The 24,022-nt window shown below is 29.1% G+C and overlaps 1 protein-coding gene across 1 annotated transcript in view; it reads right to left on the bottom strand.

The window, feature by feature from the left end:
- Positions 1-13,450, bottom strand: part of LOC129975634 (organic cation transporter protein-like) — an 81,421-nt gene extending 67,971 nt beyond the window's left edge. Inside the window, exon 1 of the mRNA XM_056088721.1 lies at positions 13,305-13,450. The gene's annotated coding sequence lies outside the window, so the exon portion shown is untranslated. The remainder of the gene's footprint in view (positions 1-13,304) is intronic.
- Positions 13,451-24,022: the final 10,572 nt, after the last annotated feature.

Here is a 24,022-nt window from a genome sequence, read left to right as displayed (position 1 = left end):
TAATTTTGAACCGTGGTCAGATGACGAGGATGACACCTGAGCTGGCACCCCCCTCTCCACACCACACTACACCAGCGGGAGGACGTTTGGTCATGACGGATTTAACGTGCAACTGACCCCATTACACGATGGTTCTTCGGTGAAATCGGGTCACGAACCTGAAACCCTCCGGTTCCGAAGCCGAGACCTTATCACCAGGTCACCGCGGCCCCAGTTACCATTAGAAAGATTCACATGTAAGACAATTGATGCATGCTTAAAAAATAGTTATTGAAGAAATCACGAACACAAATTTAAGCATAAGAGATTTAATTAACATTAAAAGCAGCCGGTATCCCATATAAGACATCTGTTTGACAAAGATGGCTAGTAATACTACAAAAGCAAATTTTGTGATTCGTAGATATGATTTCGATCCCAGTAAATTCCATAGAATATTTTTTTTTTTTGTTATTATTACTACAAGACTGAAGAAAGAATAAAAAGAATGAGCAGTTTTTAAAAGTAGAAAAGTTCTCCAACTATTTTGAATAAAATGTAGATTACATGTTTTCATTACACATATAAAAAAAATTCATAAAACGTTATGCTCGAATATGTAATAACCAAACATTTTATTAAATTATAAATATTAAAATTTTCAGAAAGAACTTTGCCATCATTCACCACTGCCATATTTTAAAAGTAAAACATTTCAGTTGTCACGTGACTCGCCTGATATTCCTACCTACTATCTAATTATATCACCCCCCCTTCTCTACTGAAGAGATAGCTAAGAAGGGGTCATCTAATTATAGGTGACCTGAATCACGCGAGTAAACCATGGCAGCAAACGCGTTAAAAACCAACAGAAATAACTAGTACTATCAGAGCACCATTCTTTTAGATGTCTTCGTTTTTTTAAACCATACTTTTCGATAAGACCAAATTCATATTTAAAATTTTGAAATTCTACAAAACCCTTCAAGCAAAAAAGAAAACTGGTCACTTTGAAAGTTCCATGAAATGTCCCCATTCTATTCTTTAGTGGTCACTTGCGCTTCAGAAAGAGAACGTTCCATTACGAGTTGTAGAGATAAACCATCAGCAACGGAAATGATTACCGCGGGCGGAAATTGAAGATAGCAACCTATCAGACCAAGCAGACGATATGAGATGGTACATTCGGTGATATGGTGTTCCAAACGTTTTCCGTTCAATCCACATGGCGATTTTGAAACGACAAATCAAAATAAAGAAAATTTTTACAGGGATGTGATTAGAGGTAATTGAATTATTATTGTTTAATGTATACAGGGTGTTTAAAATTCTGACCTCCCTCCTTAGAACACTAAAGAGAAAAGGTTGTAACATAAGACAGCAGTCTAGGTGTATAAGATTTCATAGCATTTATAAAAAAAATTTCCCCCCATAAAAAAAGAAGAGTAATGATTGGAAACAAACTACCATTTTTTTTTTTTATTTTTTTTTTTGCAAAATATTTAAAGAATGCAAGCGACGAAAATTTGATTTGGTAATTTAAACATATTTTTTAAGTCTCACTGAGAAAAAAATGGATTTATGTATATCATTCTGACGGTAAACATGATAGTTAATACACTGTAAAAATAAAATTTAGTGTGTTGACTTTAATCCGAACTTATAAATTTGTATCAAATTTTGAATGAATTTCGACAACGAAGTGTATCAATGTCCCTCCACATACATTCAAATATCGTACATACTTTCAAAAGTACAATATACTATATGAGTGAAATTTACCATATAACTGAGGTATTTGAATTACTTTCGGGATAAAATTTTTGAAAAACGCTCTAAAATAGTTAATTTTTTTCCTTCTAATTTTTGCATAAAAGATATTAAAAAACATCTATGGAACCAAAATATACACTAAGGGACAAAACATTTAAAGAAATTGGAAAAAATGGGTATTTTTTTTAACTAATAAGAGTTGTAAAAGAAAAGTCTTCTAGTTTAGAGGTTTATGAAATGGTTTGTTTTAAAAATATATTACTTAGTTCTAAAAGATTAGACGTATTTATATTCATTCTTTAAATATTGGATTTCGAATAATAAATAACATGAAATTTTCTATTTTTTCACATTTTGAAGCATTAAAATAACTATAAAATATTTCTAAGTGAATATTTTGCATATTTTTTCAATTCAGGAATTACAAAACATATTGAGAAATTATTGCACCAAATTTTAACAAAAAATATGTGTTACATTTTAATTTATGGCATTTTTGTAAGAAAATGCTAACAAAGAATAGAATTTAAGAAAAAGCATCTACAGATATATATTAGTATTAAAACGCATGTAAATGCGAAAATAAAAATTAATGTAATTCCCTAAAAAAATAAGCACAGAAATAAAATTCAGACGGTTTTACAAAGAAGTTTATTCAAACATTAAATTTAAAAAAAATCATCATAATATCTCGAAAAATCGACTTTTCAACATAGTTATCTGCTTTAAATAATTTAAAGGCATAACATTTTGGCTAATCCTTGTTAAACGATTAATGTCTATGTATTTGATCGATTAACATGGAAAAGTAGATACTTTCCACTGTGCATAGTTAATTCTTTTTATTACATCATGAAGAATAAAATAAAATGTCTCGCACTGTTATTGCATATTATTATTATTATATATATATATATATATATATATACAAAAATTCTTCTTTTTTTTTCTTTTCTTTTTTTTTTTAAATTTGAACGCCTTAGATCTTTTTTAATTTGGAAATTACGCCCTTGAATTTCGATTCTATGTGTGCGCAGATGAATGAAAAAGAGCACAAATGGGATCATTTTTTGCAATTGCATGCTGAATTGTATGAAATGCATTTTGTTTTCTCGTTTAATCAACTATTTTACAAGTTTAATTAATGCAACATTTATTCAGTGACCCATCTAGAGTATATAATACCAGGAGAATAGTAGTCACTTTTTGGTTCTTCCACCTCTAAGAACATAAATACAATATTATTCAAAAAGGAGCATATTTAAAATACTTATTTGTAACTAGTCGCCTTTGGCGACCAGCTGGTACTCTAGAGATATTGGTTATATTTAATATCAGTTAAATCGCTTAGATACAATTTCATGTCTATGATTCCATCCAAGTGCCAGTCATTCAAGCGGTGTTATTTTAATAGTTTTTAATAGTCTCATTATATATTTTGCTCATTGCACATATGAACTTTTCTAAAAGAGAACCGTCTAATGGAATTCCATGATATCATATCAGTATTGTGTCCTGTTCATCTCTAAATTAATTTGGCAGTATCATAATTTCACTTTTTTATTTGTCCTGTAAACTACATAGATATTAAACATGATCAGTCTTTAACTTTCGACAATGAAAGAAAATCACGCAATTAAATATTTTATAAATGATATAAGCTTTCATTTAAAACAATGAAAACATTGTTTCGAAATATAATTAAAAATAAGTTAAAAAGTTAATTAAATCTGGAATAAAGAAAATTACAGAAACTAATTTGGCATCACTTAAAAGAATTTTTTTCCCTTCAAAACGGTGTAAAGAACATTTTCGAGCAGAAATGTTTTCGGAAGTTAAAGCGAAAAAAATATCAAAATCCAGCTTATCTTTTAATAAATTAAAATTTCAAAAAATTTACTCAGAAATGCATTTTTTCATTTCTTCTAGATATATGTATGTGCCAAATTTAATGGCTGTAGGTCAAATGGCCAAGCCTGTAGAGCGCGAACACACACACACACACACACACACACATTCATCTTCATTATAATTATAGATAAACAACGATAAAAAGAGACACGTGATACATCAGCGGATAAAAAAAAAGTTTAAATTTCTCTTTTTACATTCAGACATTCTCGGTCTGTTTTCTTGTTTGTTTATTATAAACTAGACAACTTGTCGCCATTATGCAAAATTCTTTAAAATTTTTTTAAAGATCTCTTTAAAATCTTAGATGTATCTTCCGGAAGATATTATCTTTAAATTTTAAATTCAAAACTTTGATTATCTTCTCTTTCGAAGTATCTTTACCTCTAGGCATTTTGTAAAATTTATAAAAATATCAATATGTTAGTAGAAAACAAACCGAAAAATTATTCCAAACCAATAAAAATCGGAAAACAAATGATGAATACTTTTTAAAAAATGTAAATAAATATACGTCTGCTGAAAAAAAAACAATAAAAGTCAGAAAGCAAATAATAAATACTTTCAAAAAATGTAAATAAATAATCGTCTGCTCAAAAAATACCAATAAAAGTCAGAAAGAAAACGATAAATACTTTAAAAAAAATATAAATAAATAATCGTCTGCTTAAAAAATATCTTATAATATTTCTAAGTAAAGTCAAACGATATCTATATTTATGGGATAACTGTGTCTCAAGAAAAGTCATTTTTGTTTGCTGCAGTATGAATAAGTGAATCCACTGTTGCAGTGCAACGAGCACTGCGTTTTTATTTTAACAAAGAGCTTCCTCGTCTTTTAATAGATTTATAACTATTCAAAGAATTCGTAAAAGATAATTGCTTATGTATAGGAAAAATTCTGACCATTTCGTATATTAGATGAATATGTTGAATATATCCGAACTGTTTTCAAACATAATCGCTAGGAAATCCACAAGCAGAGAAGCTGGGTGCTTGGAATTTTGAAACTAGCGGTTAGAGGATTGCCAACTACGGAACTTATTTTTAAAAACCCTTCAAACGGTGCGTAATTAAAATACAGCGATAATATGGATACACATCGAATGCAATACAAATGATTGCTTTACTTCAGTTTATTCAGTTAACATCCCGTTTTAAAGCAACAGTAGGGCTATTTTGGGATGGACTTCAGAATTTTGAACCACGGTCAGATGACGAACTAGCACCCTCTCCCCACACCATACCAGCGAGAGGACGTTTAGCCAGACGGATTTAACGTGCACCAGATCGGCTTACAAGACAGTTCTTCGGTGGAATCGGGTGACGAACTTGAAACCCTCCGGTTCCGAAGCCGAGAATTTACCACCAGGCCACCGTCGCCCTATACAAATGATTGCATAATAAATTTTGCCAAAAAAAAATCATTGTAAAGCCAATAAGATCTCACTTTTTATTAGATAAATAATTAACTATTGTTCATAAAGATGTCATCATTGAAAATTTACGAATTGCCAACGAAGTAAATGTAAATATTTACGATGCAGCTCGTATAAAGTTGGAGAAATGTTTTTCGGGGGGCGATGTAAGTTTTGCAGCTGCAACGTTAATGTCGAAAATAAGTTTTTTAAAAACACAAGAAAAAAGTTTTGGAACTTGTAAGTATCAGGTTGTTCTCATGAATCAGAAATTACTGAAGGCTTCCATAGTTTGCGTATTTCATTTATCTTGTTGCAATAGTATTGAGGAATACTCAATATGCATATAAAGTACTGAGAAATACTGATATTCAAGTTAAGTACATGGATTACCTGATGTATTGGGGAAAATAATCAACATATTTTGTAAAAAAAAACACAATGCATGTGGAATATCTTCTATATCAAAGAATTCAATTTCATTGTTTGAAATTTATAGCAGGTTTAGTGATATTATAAAGAATGCATTCCACCAGATGACATTTGTACTACAATAATTCAGAATATACGCGTTATAGCATGGGAAACTTTACATTACTTGTCCATCTCTCGCTATCCCACTTTTTTTTTTTTTTTTGTTACCGGAATTATGATTTTGAGATACCAAATCCATCTTCATCAGCATGAATAGTTCAGTAGTTCAGGAGACACATAGCCTCTGACCTTGAACTTTTCAGTTTGTTCTCCGAAGGTCAAACTATTTTGTTAAATAGGCGAAATAATGGTTTATAGTTTCTCCGTCTCTCTCATTGGCGTCCTTTCAATTCCAAGGCGCCCAGAAATGGCCATCTCACAATGCTAATCAAAAAGGATGGTTTAATAACGTTTGGCTATCTCGTCAATGCTTTATGAGGACTTAGTTTAGACGGTTTAGTTTATTGTTTTTGTTTAAGGAGTACGTTCACACTAGAAGATTTTTTTTTTAATTTTAACTTTAAAAATCAAGTTTTTCCACAGTAGGTCATTAATATACGTTTAAACTCATTTCAGTGAGAAAAATCCATATCACACTAAATATTAATTAATATTTAATGAGCTAAGTAGCATATTTTTTGAAACATGATATCTTAAATTCTAATTTGTACAGACGCACAATTCTAGTTGGAAATGATGCCTAATATGAGTCTTTATGTTGTCTGACTCAATCAAGTTATAAAAATATGTAGTTTTATTTTAATTTTTTCATCAACGAATGAAAAGGCGATATTTTTTCTGTCATTTTAACTTTTAAATAGCTATTAAAATCTTATTTCTATAAATATAACTTTGATTGAGACACAAAACATCAATATTTCATACAGATTATTTTGATATATAAATAATTGTATTTGGTTCATTTCTTGTTGAATTATGATTGTTTGAATGAAGCAACATAGTGGAAAAATATTATTTTTCATAAAATGAGTTTAAAATACACCGAAACTAGAGTTTTTAGTGAAAGCACCTCAAGAAAAATAATTATAACTCCAGAAATATTCCGAATATTGATAACATCTTGTTATCGTTTGAAAGCTAAAGAACCAGAGAACATTTTGAAGCAATAAAAATTATTCTACATTTTGAACAATTTTCGAAGTTTCAAGTGTGTACGTACGCCTTAAATCTACGCGAAGGCTATTTGGGAAAATGTTTTTCTTTTTAACAAGAAACAACACACAAAAAATAATTTTGACTCTCTCTTTTGATGAATTTTGATACTATGAACTTCCGGGAGAAAGTATTTTCAGAATTTAGCCATTTATATGTAAGTAAATACAGTAATTGACAAATGCATGAAAATCGACATGTGATAGACATCAGTTTCTATTTTTTTCTTTTTAACTCGACAATTATTTTCAATTGAGTTAATAGAACATGCTCGAATTTATCGTTTGGCGAGACAATAACAGATTAGTTAACCCTTTAAAAGGGCCATTTTTTTTTCTAGTCATATTGTGTTAAAATATTTTTAGGCTTGAAATTAGAATAAGAAAAGGGATTCATTTAGTTTATTAGATAAATTTAATTTGATTCATTAATTAATTTGGTTAATTAATAATTAAGTAACAAATCTAGACACATCATTTAGTGTGAGATAAAGAACTGAAGTATCTTAGTTTTTGTTTTACTAAAAAAAAATTGTCAGAACTTAATACCAAACTACATAATTTCATACAAAGATTGATAAATTTGGTGGGAAGCATACTTCCCACGGCCCTAGAAAGGGTTAATTTATAAAAATAAATGTAAGGTTCACAAGGGATCCATGTGAACACTGGATTTTGGAAGGAACAGGGCCCCCGAATCTTAGGGCTTCGTCTTCAAACGGAAATTTTACACTAAGTCACTAAGTAAGTAATGAAAAATATTTATACGAATTTTTTAAATAATCAAAATCTAGTCGGGATGGTCTCCCAGAAACATTCTTGCATATTTTCTAACAGATGTACTCGTCTATTTTTAACGTATGCCTTTGGCGAACAATAGTTTTAAAAGAGCCTAAAAGCGTGAGATCTTTTGCAGGATTTCTTGGCGATTAATCGCTGATAAACGATTAATGTAGAAGTAATTGAAAATGAAAAACATGTATTTAGAAAGCTTTTTTTAAAACCACTCAAAATTAAAGTTTGATCTGGATAAAGTTTGAATTGAAATCACAAGATAATTTACCAAATTTCATATATTTAAATCACTGCGATTTTTAAATATCATTATTTATATGCTTTTGAAAGCAGAGACCTACAAATGACCATCCTTTAACTGATGTGGCTCAAAATTTGATAAAAATTTACGCTTTAGGTGTTAAAAATGTGAAGAAAATTTCATTTGCATAAATTTTTGAATTATCGCTTTTATATACATGTAAAAAAACAGACCAATAAGACAGTCAACCCTTCAAAGGATTTTGATTCCAAATTTGATATACTTTTGCCCTTTATAAGTTAAATGTATTTCTTAAATTTTAACCACCCAGCTTTCCACATTTTGTAGTAATTGTGTTATCTTATATTCGGATAGTCGGAGAAACAACCTTTCTCTGATTGGATATCGGTCAAATTTTGATAGAAATCTATAAATTAAGGCCATATGCCAAATTCCATCACTGTTACTCAAAATATTTTTGAGTTATCTTTGTCACAGACAGACAGACATAATTCCAGAAATGTTTTTTTTTTATTATTATTCTGAATGGTCTGGAAATTTGTCAAACGTGGGAATTTGTGTAAATTTGTCAAAATCTCGAGTTCACTTTTTTTTTTTTTAACGGTTACAATATTTTCTCTTTGTATACTTTGTACTATAGAAAGTCCTAAAAAAGTCAGAATCCTTCCAAATCTCATTTGAACTGATTATAATTCTTATTTTAAAAACTTTCTCTACGTGTAAAAGAAGAAGAAAATATGATATTTAAATTTATTTAAAGTGTCATAAAACTAAATTGTGAAGATATTTTTATTAATATTATGCTCCATATTGTATTCTTTCCAAAAAGGGTTTCATATATTCGGTCGTCTAGGAAAATATATAATTTTTATTTTATTCATTGAAGATCTTTATACCAAATTTTTAATCTATTTTAACCCTATAATGGCGATGTGGACGATCATCTGTTTATCATATAACTGAAAAGAAGGCAACATAGTTATTGAAATCTTGTTGTTTTTGTTTCATTGTTAAACTTTATTCTAAAATGGCTAAAATATCATACACTTTTCTCTTTCAACAAAGATATATCATGAATTTTATTGATATCGATATCTGATTTTTACCTTAAGGAAAATATATAAGTTCTTGAATTGAAAATAAACTCAGAAGCTTGAAGGTTGTATAGTATTCATGAAAATTTATATTATTTTAGTCTTTAAAAGATAATTATATTTAAACGATACCTGAAGTTTGTTCATTCTTATATCAAATAAATAAATTAAAATTAATTTTATTGTATAATATCACATTGTACTTTTTTAATGTTCATATTAAAAAAAGAATTCAACTTTTTTTATTGCTAACAAAATGTTCAACAATCAAATTTGTGTCTTTGGCACGGATTTTAACAAAAAATATCTGTTTGTAACATAAATGCATTTTCAAATAATTATATCAAAGTAAATAAAGTGAGGAAAGAGAGAAAATATCAATAAAATATTTTTTAAATTTTAATCATTTTTATTATGCTCTCAAATATGAATATTAATATAGTATTATAATATTTACCTATTATAAATTCTTTTTGATTATAGCTTCAGATTTGCATATTAGAAAGCCAAACTAATAATTAAATAAAAGAAAAATTATATATAGAAAAACTAAATAAATTAAACACAGTAAAAAAAAAGACAGAAATAGGATTTTTTTGAAAAGATGGCAAGTTATTTTTAGACCGATTTATTGACTTTCTTTTTAAAACCTTTTACAAATATGTTGAGAAAAAACTCCAGAGAGAACTATTCAAAACTACAAGCCTGAATCCTTTTACGATTATTTTCTATTCATAGAAATTGAAAAAGAACGAGAGGATGGATAACAAAACAATATTTCATAAAGGCCTGTTTTATATGGCTTCTGAACTCATAATGTACGAGTAAGAGGTACTTAATATAGACTTTCAGTTAATACAGAAATATGAAAAAAACATTTTAAAGTTATAAAAATCTCATTAAAGCTTAAACCTCGTTCTTTTTTTTCCCAATTCAAAAATTATTACCATTTTTTATTATTTTAATTTTATATATTACTTTCTTCAATGTTTGCAGTTATAGCTAAAAAAGTAACAATTTATCACTGATTTAGAATAACTAATTAGATTCAAATTGTTGCGATAAATATTTTCTTGGAAAACACTTGTTTGAAAATAATTCTTTAACGGAGCAAATTAATTGGTAAAAATATGCAGATGAAAGAAAAATAATTATGAAGAGATGATGAAAAATAAAAGAGAAATGTTTAGCAAGTAATAATGAAGTAAATCAATAAGTAGTTTAAAAAGGAAAATAAAGTACATCCTGCCGACGGACAAATAAATTACTGCAAAATGAAATAGAATTTAAAATTAGTAGTAAAAATAAACTAGTTAAATAATTATTTTTCTTAATTATTATTCTTTCGCAAAAATTAAAAGCCAAAAAATAAGGCACAAAAGTTAAGATTAAGGTATGTTGAATTGCTCATTGAATTTAAAATTAATGCTTTATAAAAAACGAATTTTGAATGAACATTTTCTTCCAGTAAAATTTAACATCAAACGACAATTCTTGAAAAGAATTGGGAACATTGAATGTATTCAATTAAAATTGCCAAAGTTATTTTCAAAAATCATTATCAAAAAGATCTATTATTCTTTTTTTTCTGTCTGTTGTGACATTTTTAAATCCTTATTTATAAAAAAAAGCTTTTATAATTTCTGGTGTTTTTCCTGTTAAACACAGTCTAAATATAGCATATTTGTAAGTACTTCTTAAGAAAATGGTGTAAAAAATAAAGATCGTTAAATCCCTATTTTTAATTTAAAAAGATTTAAGATGACATTTTCAAGCAACAATATGGCTTATATTATAAAAAAGTAGAATCCTTTAAAAAGAGAAATAAGCTTCATTATAATATTTAAAAGAAAAATATCGCAAAAAAGAAAAGATGGTAAAGTGTTTTGATTGAAAATTTAATTTTACTAAAATATGAAGTTAAAATTAACGTAAACAGCTTAAAAAATTATTAAAATAAGTTCTGATAAAATTTGTTAGAATATTGCTATTAATTTATTCTGTCAAAAGTTCTTAAAGTAAGCAGTATTATTAAGTGCTGGCAAATTAAGTAATTTTTTTTAAAGTTTTGAATTAAAACCTCATGCCATTTTTAATAGATATCTCATTCTAGAAAATTGATAAACAATACCATCATTTATCCCTCGTAATTCAAAAATTTGCCCCATACATGCAACAAAATTATTTATTTTCTCAACTATTTGGTTATATGATTTCAGTTTTAATTTTTAAAAAAGAGAAACGTTTTCAACTAAAGTCATAGGAACAAATTAAATGTAATATTCAAGTAAAATAACATATTTAAAAAAAATAATTGCATATTGCATGATTTTTAAAGATCCCATGCAGATTATATCTTGAATAAATTATTTGCTGAGGTTTTTTTTCAAAAGTATCAATTAATAAATCAGAAAAATTCAAGTCAAAGAAATCACAGCCGCAAAAATCGATTTTTGCGGGTTTGTTTTTTCCTCACAGTACTAAATGAAATTATAATTGCGATTAAGTAGCTGAAAACTACAAAAGATGTGATTTCAAAAAAATACTATAGAACGATTCAGAATTGGACATTCACGAATATAAGACAATCCTAAAATTTTCACTGATCTATTAAATTCAAGAAAATTTTATATCATAATATATATTCAATGTCTCATCAGTAAGCACTGGATCAAAAAAGTTTTTAAAATAACAAAAATATTCAGTTCTTTTCTGGAATTTCCTTTTAGCTAAAAAATAATAATAATAATAATTCCGTATTATTGATAGATAAGAAAAAGGTTTTGACACCAATCCGATTTCTTGCTAAACCTTAAAAACGAATATTAAAATTCCATTTACATGTTTTAATCAACTTTTGAAAACTCAAAAACTAACAAAAATAAGTTACAAAATAACAAAATAATTCTACGGAATTTTGAAAAAAAAAAAAAGAAAGAAAGAAATATTTCAATTTAAAGTTCAAAGAATTATTATATTTTGTTTCATTAGTTTTCGTAAAGTTTTTTAAAACATTCACAACACATATATATTTTACGAATAGACACTTACCCAATCTGTTCACTTTCGATAATCTTGCTCTACAGAAGTACTTAATTCAAATATAGTCGATAATGACTGTGACATATTATTTTGTATCTGGAAATCAACAGGAAAAGGCGAGACAACCTTCACATACCCCACAGGAAGAATAATAAGAGGGGTTAAATCGGAAATACTTGATGGCCTTTGCGCACTCGAATAGATGTAAATACTTTAACTTCCTTGTTTGTCGGAACGAAAATTCAGAGCTTTTGTGTTCCATGTAATTATAGCATAACCATGAAACATTTGTGCAATTCATCAGAAAACATTGCTTTTTATAGCAAATTATAAAATAAAACAGTTGTTTAGAACTATCGTATTACTTCCTTACATTTTAATTAATACCAAAATAATACAATACTAATATATGCAACATCCAAGCATGCTTTTTATAAACTAGTAAAATTCTTTAGTCGATTAATTTTTCTCTCAAGTTCTTTTAGTTTCATGAAGGGATTTGGCAGCTTCCCTTTTATAGCACAGTTAAATTTTAATAAAATGTATGAGTAGCGAACTTTAGTTGTTATTTTTTTTATAAAATAATTTATTTATCCAGAAGTTATTTTATTAAGTAAAGTTATGAGTTATTTCTGTTTCAACAATTGAAGTGAATAACAATACAAAAATATAAAAGCTTTAAATCCATAAAAAATTCCATAAAATTAACAAAAACCAAACATAAAAAACATATCTTCGATTCAATATAATTAATAATTAAAAATATTTAATTAGATTGTTGATGAAAACGATACGTTTCGAATAATAATTCAAATAAATGAACAACAAGTTTCTAGTAATTTTCATTTAAATGACGAATTTGTTACCAATTACAATAATTATATTAATTTAATTGCTAATACTTAATATCATTTTCTTTGAAAGTTCTGCTAAATGCATTTAAATTTAAAATAATAAAAACATTTCTACTAGATTGGCGAAAGTATGCCAAACAATTTTTGTTTGTCTTCATTTATAACTAACACAGAGAGTCAGCACTTAGTTAATTAATACGACTGATCAATTCATTTCAGTTATTTTAATCAAAAATAGGATCTAAACATATGTTGGCAACTTACTTTTTTAAAGCATTATAAACTAAAAACGAAATGAAGAAGCAAACGATAAAATTAAGTAATAATTCATTCAAAACTCAAATTCAGAAAAAAAAAATTGCTACATTTATATATTATTAAAATCGTTTGGCAATATAAATATTATAAACATTATTTTTCACTTTAAATAAAAGAACACTGAAATTTAATTAGATAATCAAAGTAGAATTGATCAAGCAAAAACATTAGAACAAATGACATCAAACGATAAATAACTGAATTCTATTTACCTCTTTTAATTAAAATGAAGTGAGCCAAGTGGAGACTACTTTCCGAGGAATGAAAAGGCAAGTGAGTGAGTGAACTGGATCGTTCTGCTCAGTAGGCCAAGATCAGTGCTCATCTTCGTCCGACACCCCCTATCCTCCCCCTCCTCCTTCCACCATCCCACTTCCTCCGCATCTCTCTGCTTCAACGAATCATTCATTCCCATCTCGAAAGAAGCGTGTTTGCGTTCGAGAGTTTACACTAAGAGTGTTTTCTAAGGATTTCGAAAACAAATCTTGTTTTTGCATGATCGCTTGTTTCAGAAGTTTCGAACTCATCGAAGTACTTTCTAAGGAGAGTCTGACTTCTTTAAGAAATTTATAATATAAATATACAAAATTCCTATTTTCATTGCGGCCTAAAGATTAATTTCTGAGAAGTTAAAGATAGAAATATGTAATAACAACCAGGAAAACACTTTACCCGAAATATAGATTTGATTTATTTTCTGTTTTTGAATTCATAAATTTATTGCTGAGAAATAAAGGATATCATTTATTTTACCGTTTTTCCATATTAGTCATATTTAGCAAAATTTGATATACTAGGATTTCAGACAGACAAATTTTAATGTTTTTAGATCAAAATTGACAGAGTTATGAAGCTTTGAATATTGCCATTTTAAATAATTATAAGGCTGATTCGAAGAACGTAATCCAAAAAAAAACTCTTTATTTGAGGCGTCCAATCATTGGTTTAAATAATGAAATTCAGAGATTTATAAGTATTTAGTTCTGATTGTGGAATAGTGACACTTTTAGCCTGAAATGTCAGCTTGTCAAGAATATTCGTATTTTTTTTTTATATCGTATCAGTTATTGATTGCACGACTGAATAATTATTTAATCAAATATTATATACAACCACCTGCTCTTATTTGTTACGTTCATTTAAATATTCTCGACACTGATAGTTTAAGCACAAAAAAAAAATCACATTTCTTCGACCAAAATGAGCAAGTTAAGAAGCTTTGAATTTCGTTATTTTAGCCCAATCAATGGTTATTCGAGGAAATACTGAACACTGATTGGCAGACCTTCAAAACAGCCACTGAAATGGTCGAAAAAAGCAATATTCAAAATTTTATAATTCGTACAATTTTTGTCGCAGAAGATTTGAATCTTTGTTTGAAATGTTATTGTAAATGTCTACAATATTTTACTTAATATAATCTTGGGAGTGCTTAAAATTTTAGACATTGTACTTTTTAAATAACATATTTATCGAGTCAAACAACAACAACAAAAATTTTTGAATCATTTAGAGCATTTTCCAGATTAAAATTAAATTTCTATTTCTAATAGTTTAGAAAATAGATTCTGTGCCACAATTCGAATATGCAATTTTATGCGACTTTATATCAAAACAAGCATGCAATACAAGCTTATTTTAAAAAGGCGTCTATTAACTCTTCATATTCACATATTTAGCTAAAATTGCTGGGTTTTTACTTTTTCGAAAAGAAGGTGGCAAAAACGAGAATGTATAGTAATTATCAAAAACTTTGAACTCGAGATTTTGATTTCCAGATTTTAGACCCCGCTGAGTTCGAAAAACACATTTCTGGAAAATGTCTATTCAGCTGTCTGTGACAAAGATAACTCAGAAACGCATTGAGCTAGACGGATGAAATTTGGTATAAGGTTGTTTTTTTTACACGAAATTTGTAGATTTCCAATACATTGAGTAAAATCTATTGAGAAGAAATCCTTTTGTCCAGCTGTTCGAGTGTAAATTATCGTGTTAACTACAAAACGGAGAGATCTAGGTAGATAAGATTTATTACACAAATTTATCATTTATAGTGTATAGCAGACACCTTTTAAATTTTTAGGTAAAATCAATAGCAGGTTGACTGTCTGTCGGTTTGTACTTTCAAAAACATGTAAAAGCGATAATTCAAAAACTCAATGACTTGACTATATCAAGTTTGATAAGAGATTTTAAGATTGCAAATACAGTTTTGTGTCAAATTATTACTTCAAGGGGTTGACAAAAACACGTCTAAAACGCTAATTCAATATTCGAATACTCTTGACTAGATGCTAGATATTAATCGCCAAATATTTCGCCAAGAAAGACAGAACAGTTTCAGTAAAAATGCTAAATTCACGCCAAAAGTTAATACTTCGTAATTACTGTACGTCAATACTATGTAAGGCGTTCTCTGGCATGACAAGTTTGTTAGAGAGAATGTAAGAAAGTTTTGGAAAGACCACTTCCGCTGGTTTCATTTTTTATACCTATAGAATTTGTATTGTGCACAGCGTTGGAAAAGGTTTCTTCTGCAGTTATTTCAAAAAGTAATAATACTATGAAGCCTTTACTTTTTTTCTTATTTACATTCGAAATCATTTTTACTTTAAGTGCATATTTGGTATTGAAGAATTTTTCTCATTTCAAGTTCTACACCTACTTTCAGAAAATTCTTCGAAGCTCCACAGACAACTGAACTGAATTGAACTTGTATTTAAGAAAAGCATGCTTTTCTTCGACTTATCAGGCCTAAAATGCGACACTGATCTGCAAGGTAGGAGCAAAGGTTACAAAGTGAGATTCAGTCAAAGAAATTGCTTGTTTTACTGATATGAAGTATTCTAAGAGAAAGCATTCTAATCGTCATAGAATTCGAACTCGAGATTTTACCGAATCTCCACACATCAGATACACCTTTACTCCAAAACCACATGTTTGAAATAATATCTGTCTGTCTGTCTGTTTGTAATCACAATAACAAACTATTTGAGAAAGGTGGATGAGATTTGGTATATGGATTTAACATCAAAGTTATAGATCTCTACAAAATTTTGAATGAAATTCATTCAGAGGATGTCCAGCATCAGAGTATAAGAGAACACAATAACCACAAAACATTAAGAGCTAGGTAAGTAAAATTTGGTACGTAAGTGTAGCATCTAAAATGTACATACATATCAAATTTGGAATCTAATCCGTCAAGGGATCTGCATTTTTGAGTGCATGTAAACACAATGACTTGACAACGGAATAAAATTTAACATACAATCTTGTGTCTAAAAAAGTAGTTCTATGCCTAAGTTTAGTTTGAATCGCCCGTAAAAAAAGTGGCCAAAATGTATATTTAGTTTTCTGGTACTCCCGGACGAACTGCCTGTCAATAATTTATCCTCAGAGATCGCTTTTTAATAGGTTTTTATTCCTCCACTGTTGCTCATTAATGGAATCTAGTAATGTGGTTAATACACAAGTACGGATTTCTTTACTAAACAGTGAAGCACAAAACGCTATTGTACGAATTTTATAAATAAAAATCTAAAAATTCATGACATTCATGATTTGGATTAATATCTGATATGTTATGTAAGGGGGAAGGAGAGGAATTAATCTTAAATAAGGAATATTTATGGAAATCTACAGGAGGCCACATCAGCTGGTTTCAGCCATCACGTTCGGTTATAAATAATATGAACTCACAAGCAAGTAGCCATTTGATGATTTCAAACGATAATTTAGCACGTAATGGAAATTTGGTTATAAAAAATATATGTTAATTTTTATGAATTTTGTGTATTTTTTTCATGCATAAATACCAATTTTCAAGTGAGAAATTCGGTTCAAAATTTAATGAAAATTTATAAATTTACTTTAATTCTTTACCTGTTTTGTGTTCTTGGCAATTTAATTTCAATGGCACTTTCCCTTTTGGAAATGGACCTGCCTTTCTGTTACAGCTAAACTTACAAAGAGCACTTGAAGTGTTTGTGGAATTTTTGTATCGAATGAGAGCAGCCTTGAATTATTTAATTTCAAATTATATGTTTAAGAGAGTTAATTTCTTGTACGTATAACAATTAAGGAATTCATACGACATTCCAAATTTCATTTCTTCGTGTTTATCTTATTTTAGGGTTATATCATTTTCACAGACAGTCATTATTTTATTCACTGAGGATGTTAAATGGCTATTAATTCAAATAAAATACGACTTTCCTTTTTTGCATTGTCCGATATGCTTTTTTTTTTCTAAAAATTAAAAGGTCAAAGTAAAATCAGGGTGAGGCGACGGTCTCAATAAGTGGCCTTGGATCTTTTAACACACGGACGTGTCATTTCCCCATTTTCAAACTAAAAATAATGGCATTGCTCGCCATATTCGATTTCGTTTTTCTTGTTTTTCAAAAAGGCCATAGTTTTTATTTTCTCAAGAAAAAATATTTATAATGATTATTGCTCAGAAAAAGAATGTGTAAAAACTGAAATGTTGGGAAGAATAAAAACAATGAAAATTGATAAAAGTAATCATTACTATTTTTAGAGTTTGGAAAAAAACAGGCAATTCCTGTCAACATTTTTTAATTGGCGGTAATAGCATACAAAGGGTCAGTATATTTAATTACTGGCCCCCTTTGACAACCAGCTGGTTCACAAGAATTATTGATTAAATTTTGTATTGGCTATGAAAATTTTTAATAATGATTTCTCTTTTTATGCCTAACTAAGACTTAATGGATTTTTCAATAAAGTATATTAAAATTTAAAATTTCCATAGACATATAACTAGCTCTGGTGAATCTTTACACTTATATTCATTGTAATATATGCCTCTCCAATTTTCTATTATCCCACCAAAAATTGGAATTAATAATGCAATTACATGTTTGCTAAATCGAAATGTATTTCTAGAAAAATTAAATGATAAATTTTAAATAGTTCAACATTGAAGTTTTGTATATATATATATATCAGAAAATGTTTCAAGTACTTATTATGAGATTATTCGACAATAATATCAATAAAAACTCAATTTCTTGCAATAATATAGCAAAACTTGAAAATAAAAGTGCGATAGTATATTTTTAAACATCCAACTATCACATGGAGAAACTAACAAACTTTAAAATGCAGCGAACATTAAAATATGCTCATCGTTGTTTAATTCTGAAGTTAAATGTAATTGAAGCCAAAAAAATTCAAATATTTTATTATAAACATACTTTAGACGAAAACTAATACAATTTGAAAAAATAAGCTGATTCTTCATATTTTAATTCTCAACAATCAGAGGAAAAAAATCAAAGTGAAATATTTGAAATGAAAACGATTTGAGAATCATTACAGTAATGAAAATATTGTTCCAAAATATACTTTAAAATATTTTTTTAATTAAATAAAATTAGACAGAAAAAATTAAGGTAATAAAAAGTACATCCATTAAAAACTTATCGGTTTAAATGATATCTATAAATAGGTATTATTTTAAAAATAATATTTCAGTTTTAAGATTAGAGTAATAAATCATCATTTTCGTTTAATTTTTAGTTGATTAATTTTTTTAAAAAGATCCCTTGAAGGTGCACATTTCACTCTTCTAATAATGCACATTCTATTCTTTTAAAATATATCTGTGCCAAATTTAATAGATATAGATCAAGTAATACATCCTTTGGAGCGCCAAACACTCTGCCATCGTGAATGAAATTTTTAATTATTTTCATTAGTTAATCTATGATAATATTCAAAATATTGATAACAGAATAATCCTCTAGCGAGAATATCTTCTAGTTACATTTAGAATTTGATAATACTGATGCCAGTGCGGTATTAATAAAAAAAAATTGGTTGACTGTCGGTGCATGAGAAAACCAATATTAAAAGCCGGCACCTTAGCCTCATATAGGCAGAAAAATAAAATGTAGTTGCAAGCTTGACAGAAAGTCTCGGCTCAGTTTTAACCCTTTGACTACCAATTTTTTAAAATCTTTCTCTGCAATCGCGTAGAAATTGAAAATTATAACTTCTATATTAGAGAAATCTATTCGATTTTTTTTCAAATGTTTTTAAACCCCCTTGGTTAGGATATGATGACGAAGTACACCCTCCCCTTCCTTACCAAAAAAACTACTTTTACTTAGAACTAGTTAAACTGATTTTAAAAGATTAGTGAGATGTATATGTCTCATTGGTAGTCAAAAGGTTAAAAAATATATATCAGTTTTCGAAATAGTTTGCAATCTAATGAAGAAAAAGATTTTTTAAAAAATTATTAACAAATTAAATACAGATGTCTAACAGTTTTATATTGCTAAATAGCTCATTTTCATTTAAATTTTTACAAAATTATGGAAGTAAAATCTTTTAATCGGTTCTATTTAAATTCGATTTGTCCTCACATTTAGCTCAGGCTTTTGAATTTTAATTGGCAATTATATTTAATTATATCCAGTAACAAGTATTAAATATTCTTAAAAAAAAATTTAAAAATAAATCACTTTAGCATATTAAAAGATTTAGTTAAGAATTTTTTTAACAAATTTAAATTCCACTTTAGATAAAGCAGGTCAAGAGATCTAAAGATCCGGTTTAATAGCAGATATGAATATAAATTGATGTTTATGCAGATTAAACCACTTGCGTGTTTATCTTCGGCGACCAAAGGAAGTGTACAAACACGAGTCAAGAAATATTAACAATCTTTTTCGTGTACAACTGGCTTTTTGGTTTTTCATATCAAGACAAAATTTTGTTTGATAAGAGATAACCATAATACGGTTACATATCTTCTATTCGGTTAAGTTTTTTTTTTTAATGCTAATTTTATTACCTCGAAATCATCTATTTATACAGGTTAAAAATGTTAAATTATGCAGCTATCAAATTTGCGAATGGATATAATAACAGATTTTAAAATGGTATTCATGCACTTGAGAATGTATTACTCAGTAAGATCATCCGCAGCTCTCCTAGAGGTGAAATGTGGAAGCTAGAGAGCCTTACTTGAAAACTATTGGAAATATGAATTTAGTTTAGTTATATTAACGTCCCATTTTAAAGCAACACTAGAGCCATTTTTGGACGGACATCGTAATTTTGAACTGCGGTCAGATGGCAAGGACGACACCTGAGCTGGTAACCCGCTTCTCCGAACTATTGGAAATATGAGAAGCAAGTTAAATCGAATTTCTCCTAACCAATAACAATGCGATCTCCTTTGGTAATAGATATTTCCTGATAAATAAATTCCTCCTTTTAAAATGTATTTACTATATATCTATATCAAATTACAGTTTGTGAAGTACTCTCGATGTTTTCTTTATTTATTCATGATTAAATAAATAATTTCCGGAATTACGTAAATATTTAAAATTGAAATACATACACCTGATTTCTTTTCTGTAAGACGAAATTCAATAACATTTTTAAATTGTTAGTTATAATTAAATGGAAATTTGTCATTATATCACATAACAATCTATATTGTGATGATATGTAACTGTCTATCATGACGTCATAATTTTAAAAATTCACTTTGTATTATCAGTTAAGATAATTGGGAATAAATTTTGTAGACTTTGTTATTATTTTCGATTTCTATAGGTTGAATGAAATGGGAAATAGATCTTAGGGGAGTGCCTAATCAGCCTCATTAAACAATCGGTTTTCTCCCAAATTCATTTAGTAACTAAACATTTAATTAAATCAATATCGGTTAAGGTATTACCCCCGTGTCCCAATTACCCTAGTGACCCTGAGGAAAATTGGGATAATTGGCCTCTGACTTCAGCAAAGAACTCATTTGAAGAGAATATATTTATTTATAAGATACGACTGCTTATTGCCATAGAATTTTACAGCCCGCCCCAGAGTATAGGCATTTTTTATTAATGTTTCTTAAAAATATTTACTCTTTCTTGAAATATCGTATTTAAACTATCATATATATTTAATATTTTCGATATATAATATATTAATCATTATAATTTCTAATTTCATTGAAAAAATTTGGAAAGCGCATTTTATTTTTTTTTAAATCATAGAATGCTATGAGACACGAGAAGAAAAAAATACGCATTTTATAGTGAATAATTTCTAGTAACTCAAATTAACAGTAGGAAATATAACTCCCGATTCACTTTCATATTCTTATTTAATTCCTTCATTTTCTACATTACACAATCGGCAAAATAAAAAATAATTAAATAAAATTTTACTTTAGATAACGGATCTGATTGTATAGCTGTTATTTGACTTTTTAAAAGCGCAAACAATCATCAACGATTAAAACAAAAATTTTTTATTTATTTCTTATTCAGTTATCCATTGTCAATCAATCTCTCAGACGCACGAATAATGGGTATTCAACATAATAGTGCTTACATAGTAATCGATCAAACTATGCAAGCTTGTTGAAAAATCAACAAAGGGTCATTCAAGATTACTTCTATCACCTATGGGAACTCCCTTTCTTTTTAAAACCAGCGGGAGTGATTTCCCAAGAACTTTCTCCCATATTCTCGAATAAACTTGCCATGTCAGAGAACCACTTACTTTGTATTTGGCGTAAAATAATAATGAAATATTGACTTTTGGCGTGAATTCAGCATGTTTACCTTATTAAATTATTTGACGATTAATCTCCAGCATGCATTAATAGTATCCAAAAAATCGAATTTGTGTTTTAGACAAGTTTTTAATCAAGTGATTGAAACAAAAATTTGACACAAAGTTGCACCTGTAGTCACAAAATCCCACTCTAAATGTGATATATTTAAGACATTGCGTTTTCGAATTATTGCACTTTTCGAAGTTTATATGTTTCTGAAAGTACAAACCGACAGACAATCAAAAAATGGATAGATTTGACTCAAAATTTCACAGGTTTCTTTACTATAGATGTTAAATCTGTGTACAAAATTTAATTTATCTATCTCTCTACGTTTTGTTGCCATCGTGTTAACTTCTGTACGAACAGATGGACTTCCTCTGGACAGATTTTACTCAAAATTTGATAGAAATCGGTAAATTTGATGTAAAGACCGTATTCCAAATTTCAGCTTTCAAATACAGACTGCAAATTCAAAGATTTTTTTTTAGTTATTTCTGTCACAGCCAGACAGATGGACATTTTCCAAAAATGTGTCTTTCGAACTCAAGGAGGTCTAAAACATGAAGATTTGTAAAAATCACCAGTTCGAATTTTTTTAACGATTGCTATACTTTCTCTGTACTGCGATACGAGAAAGTAAAAGTGGCAGAATCATCATCTTCAGATACCTCTCTATGCATCACGTTCTTTCTCCCTCAATGCAAGATTGTTGTTGTGTTTTTTTTTTCTCTCGTTTCCAAACTTTCTTGCCGTCCTATAGCATCAAATCATTGTTAATAGTCAATATTCATAAGGAGAAAGTAATAATATGGAAGTACATTACGTGGTCGATTCTTTAAAGATATCGATTCTTAATGTCTTTATTGGTGAGACACGATAAGATTATCAGGTTCAGAGATTTTATAACATCTCCTATCACATAAAAAATTATTTTAAATATATGAAAATTGTAGTTTTTTTTTATTAGATGAAAAGCCTATTTCTAATTATGCCACAGTGAAAATTGTCAGATATACACTCCTGTCCATAAATTAAGGATAATGCAAGTTCTGAAAAAGAAAGAATCAGAAGCAAAACAAATGTGACTTATTTGTAAAGCATATTTATTAAAGAAAAGACAAGGAGCAGAAAAAGATACTATATGTTTGATATCTTTAATAAAATTTGCGATTTTTTGCTCCCTGGAGCAAATTACAAAGAAAAAAAAACCTTTTTACAAAACCCAATATTGCATGGTTGGTATGATGGTTAATACATAGTATGTCTCCTAGACGATGCAATACAGTCCGTACAACACCTAGGCATGCTGAGTATCAAATTATCGATCTGATCTTGGGCAATATTACACCACTCATCAAGCAATGCTCTCCGAAGTTCCGGTAGACATGTAGGAGGTAGTTGACGAGCTGCAACTCGTCGGCCAAGCATGCCCCAGACATGCTCTACTGGATTCAAGTCCGGTGAGAATGCTGACAAGTCCATACGGGTGATATCCACCAATCGAAGGCATTCGTTTACGATGTTTGCACGGTGAGGACGAGAGTTGTCATCCATTAACACGAATTTTGTCCCTATGGCGCCCCGAAACAAACGTACATGTTGTTCCAGAATGACGTCCCGATAGATTTGGCCTGTCATGGTTCCAATTTGAATATGCAGGTTAGTTCTGGAACCCAGAATAATTCCTCCCCAAACGAGCAATTCTGCACCACCGTAACAATGTCGTCCAATGATTTTCTTTTGGTGGTAACGGGTACCTGGCGCTCTCCATATGAAAGTCCGGCGAGAATCAGACTGCAAGCTAAACCTGGACTCGTCAGAAAACATCACACAAGCCCATTGTTACAGTGTTTGCAATGCATGCTCTCTGCTCCAGGCTAACCGCTGGCAACAGTGAGTTGTAGTAAGTGGAACACATCTGACAGGCCTACGAGCATATAGACCAATCTGCCCTAAGCGTCTGTACACAGTCTGCCTTGAAACTGTCGTACCAGTGGCAGAGGAGAGCTGACAAGACAGGTCTGATGCTGTGCTCCGTCTGTTTCTTTTGGCAGTAACTGCCAAATATCAGTCCTCATTCGGCGTTGTAACTCTGGGGCGATCTGTGCTGTAAAGTCTACTCACATTACCAGCATCTTGGAACCGTTGCCAAAGCCTGGAGATGACACTCTGCGCGATTCTAAGTTCCTCGGATACTTCCAGCTGGGTATGCCCACATTAAAGACGGCCGATAATTCTACCACGTAAAAAATCATCCAAATGCGCACTTTGTGTCATAACTATGTGGGTATTGCACTGAAAGGTTTATAAAGCGCTTGC

The sequence above is a fragment of the Argiope bruennichi genome, chromosome 7 (genome assembly GCF_947563725.1).
Source record: "Argiope bruennichi chromosome 7, qqArgBrue1.1, whole genome shotgun sequence".
In the NCBI taxonomy this organism is placed as follows: Eukaryota; Metazoa; Arthropoda; class Arachnida; order Araneae; family Araneidae; genus Argiope; species Argiope bruennichi.
The sequence above is the reverse complement of the archived record's forward strand: the minus strand, read 5'-3'. Positions and strand labels throughout refer to the sequence as shown.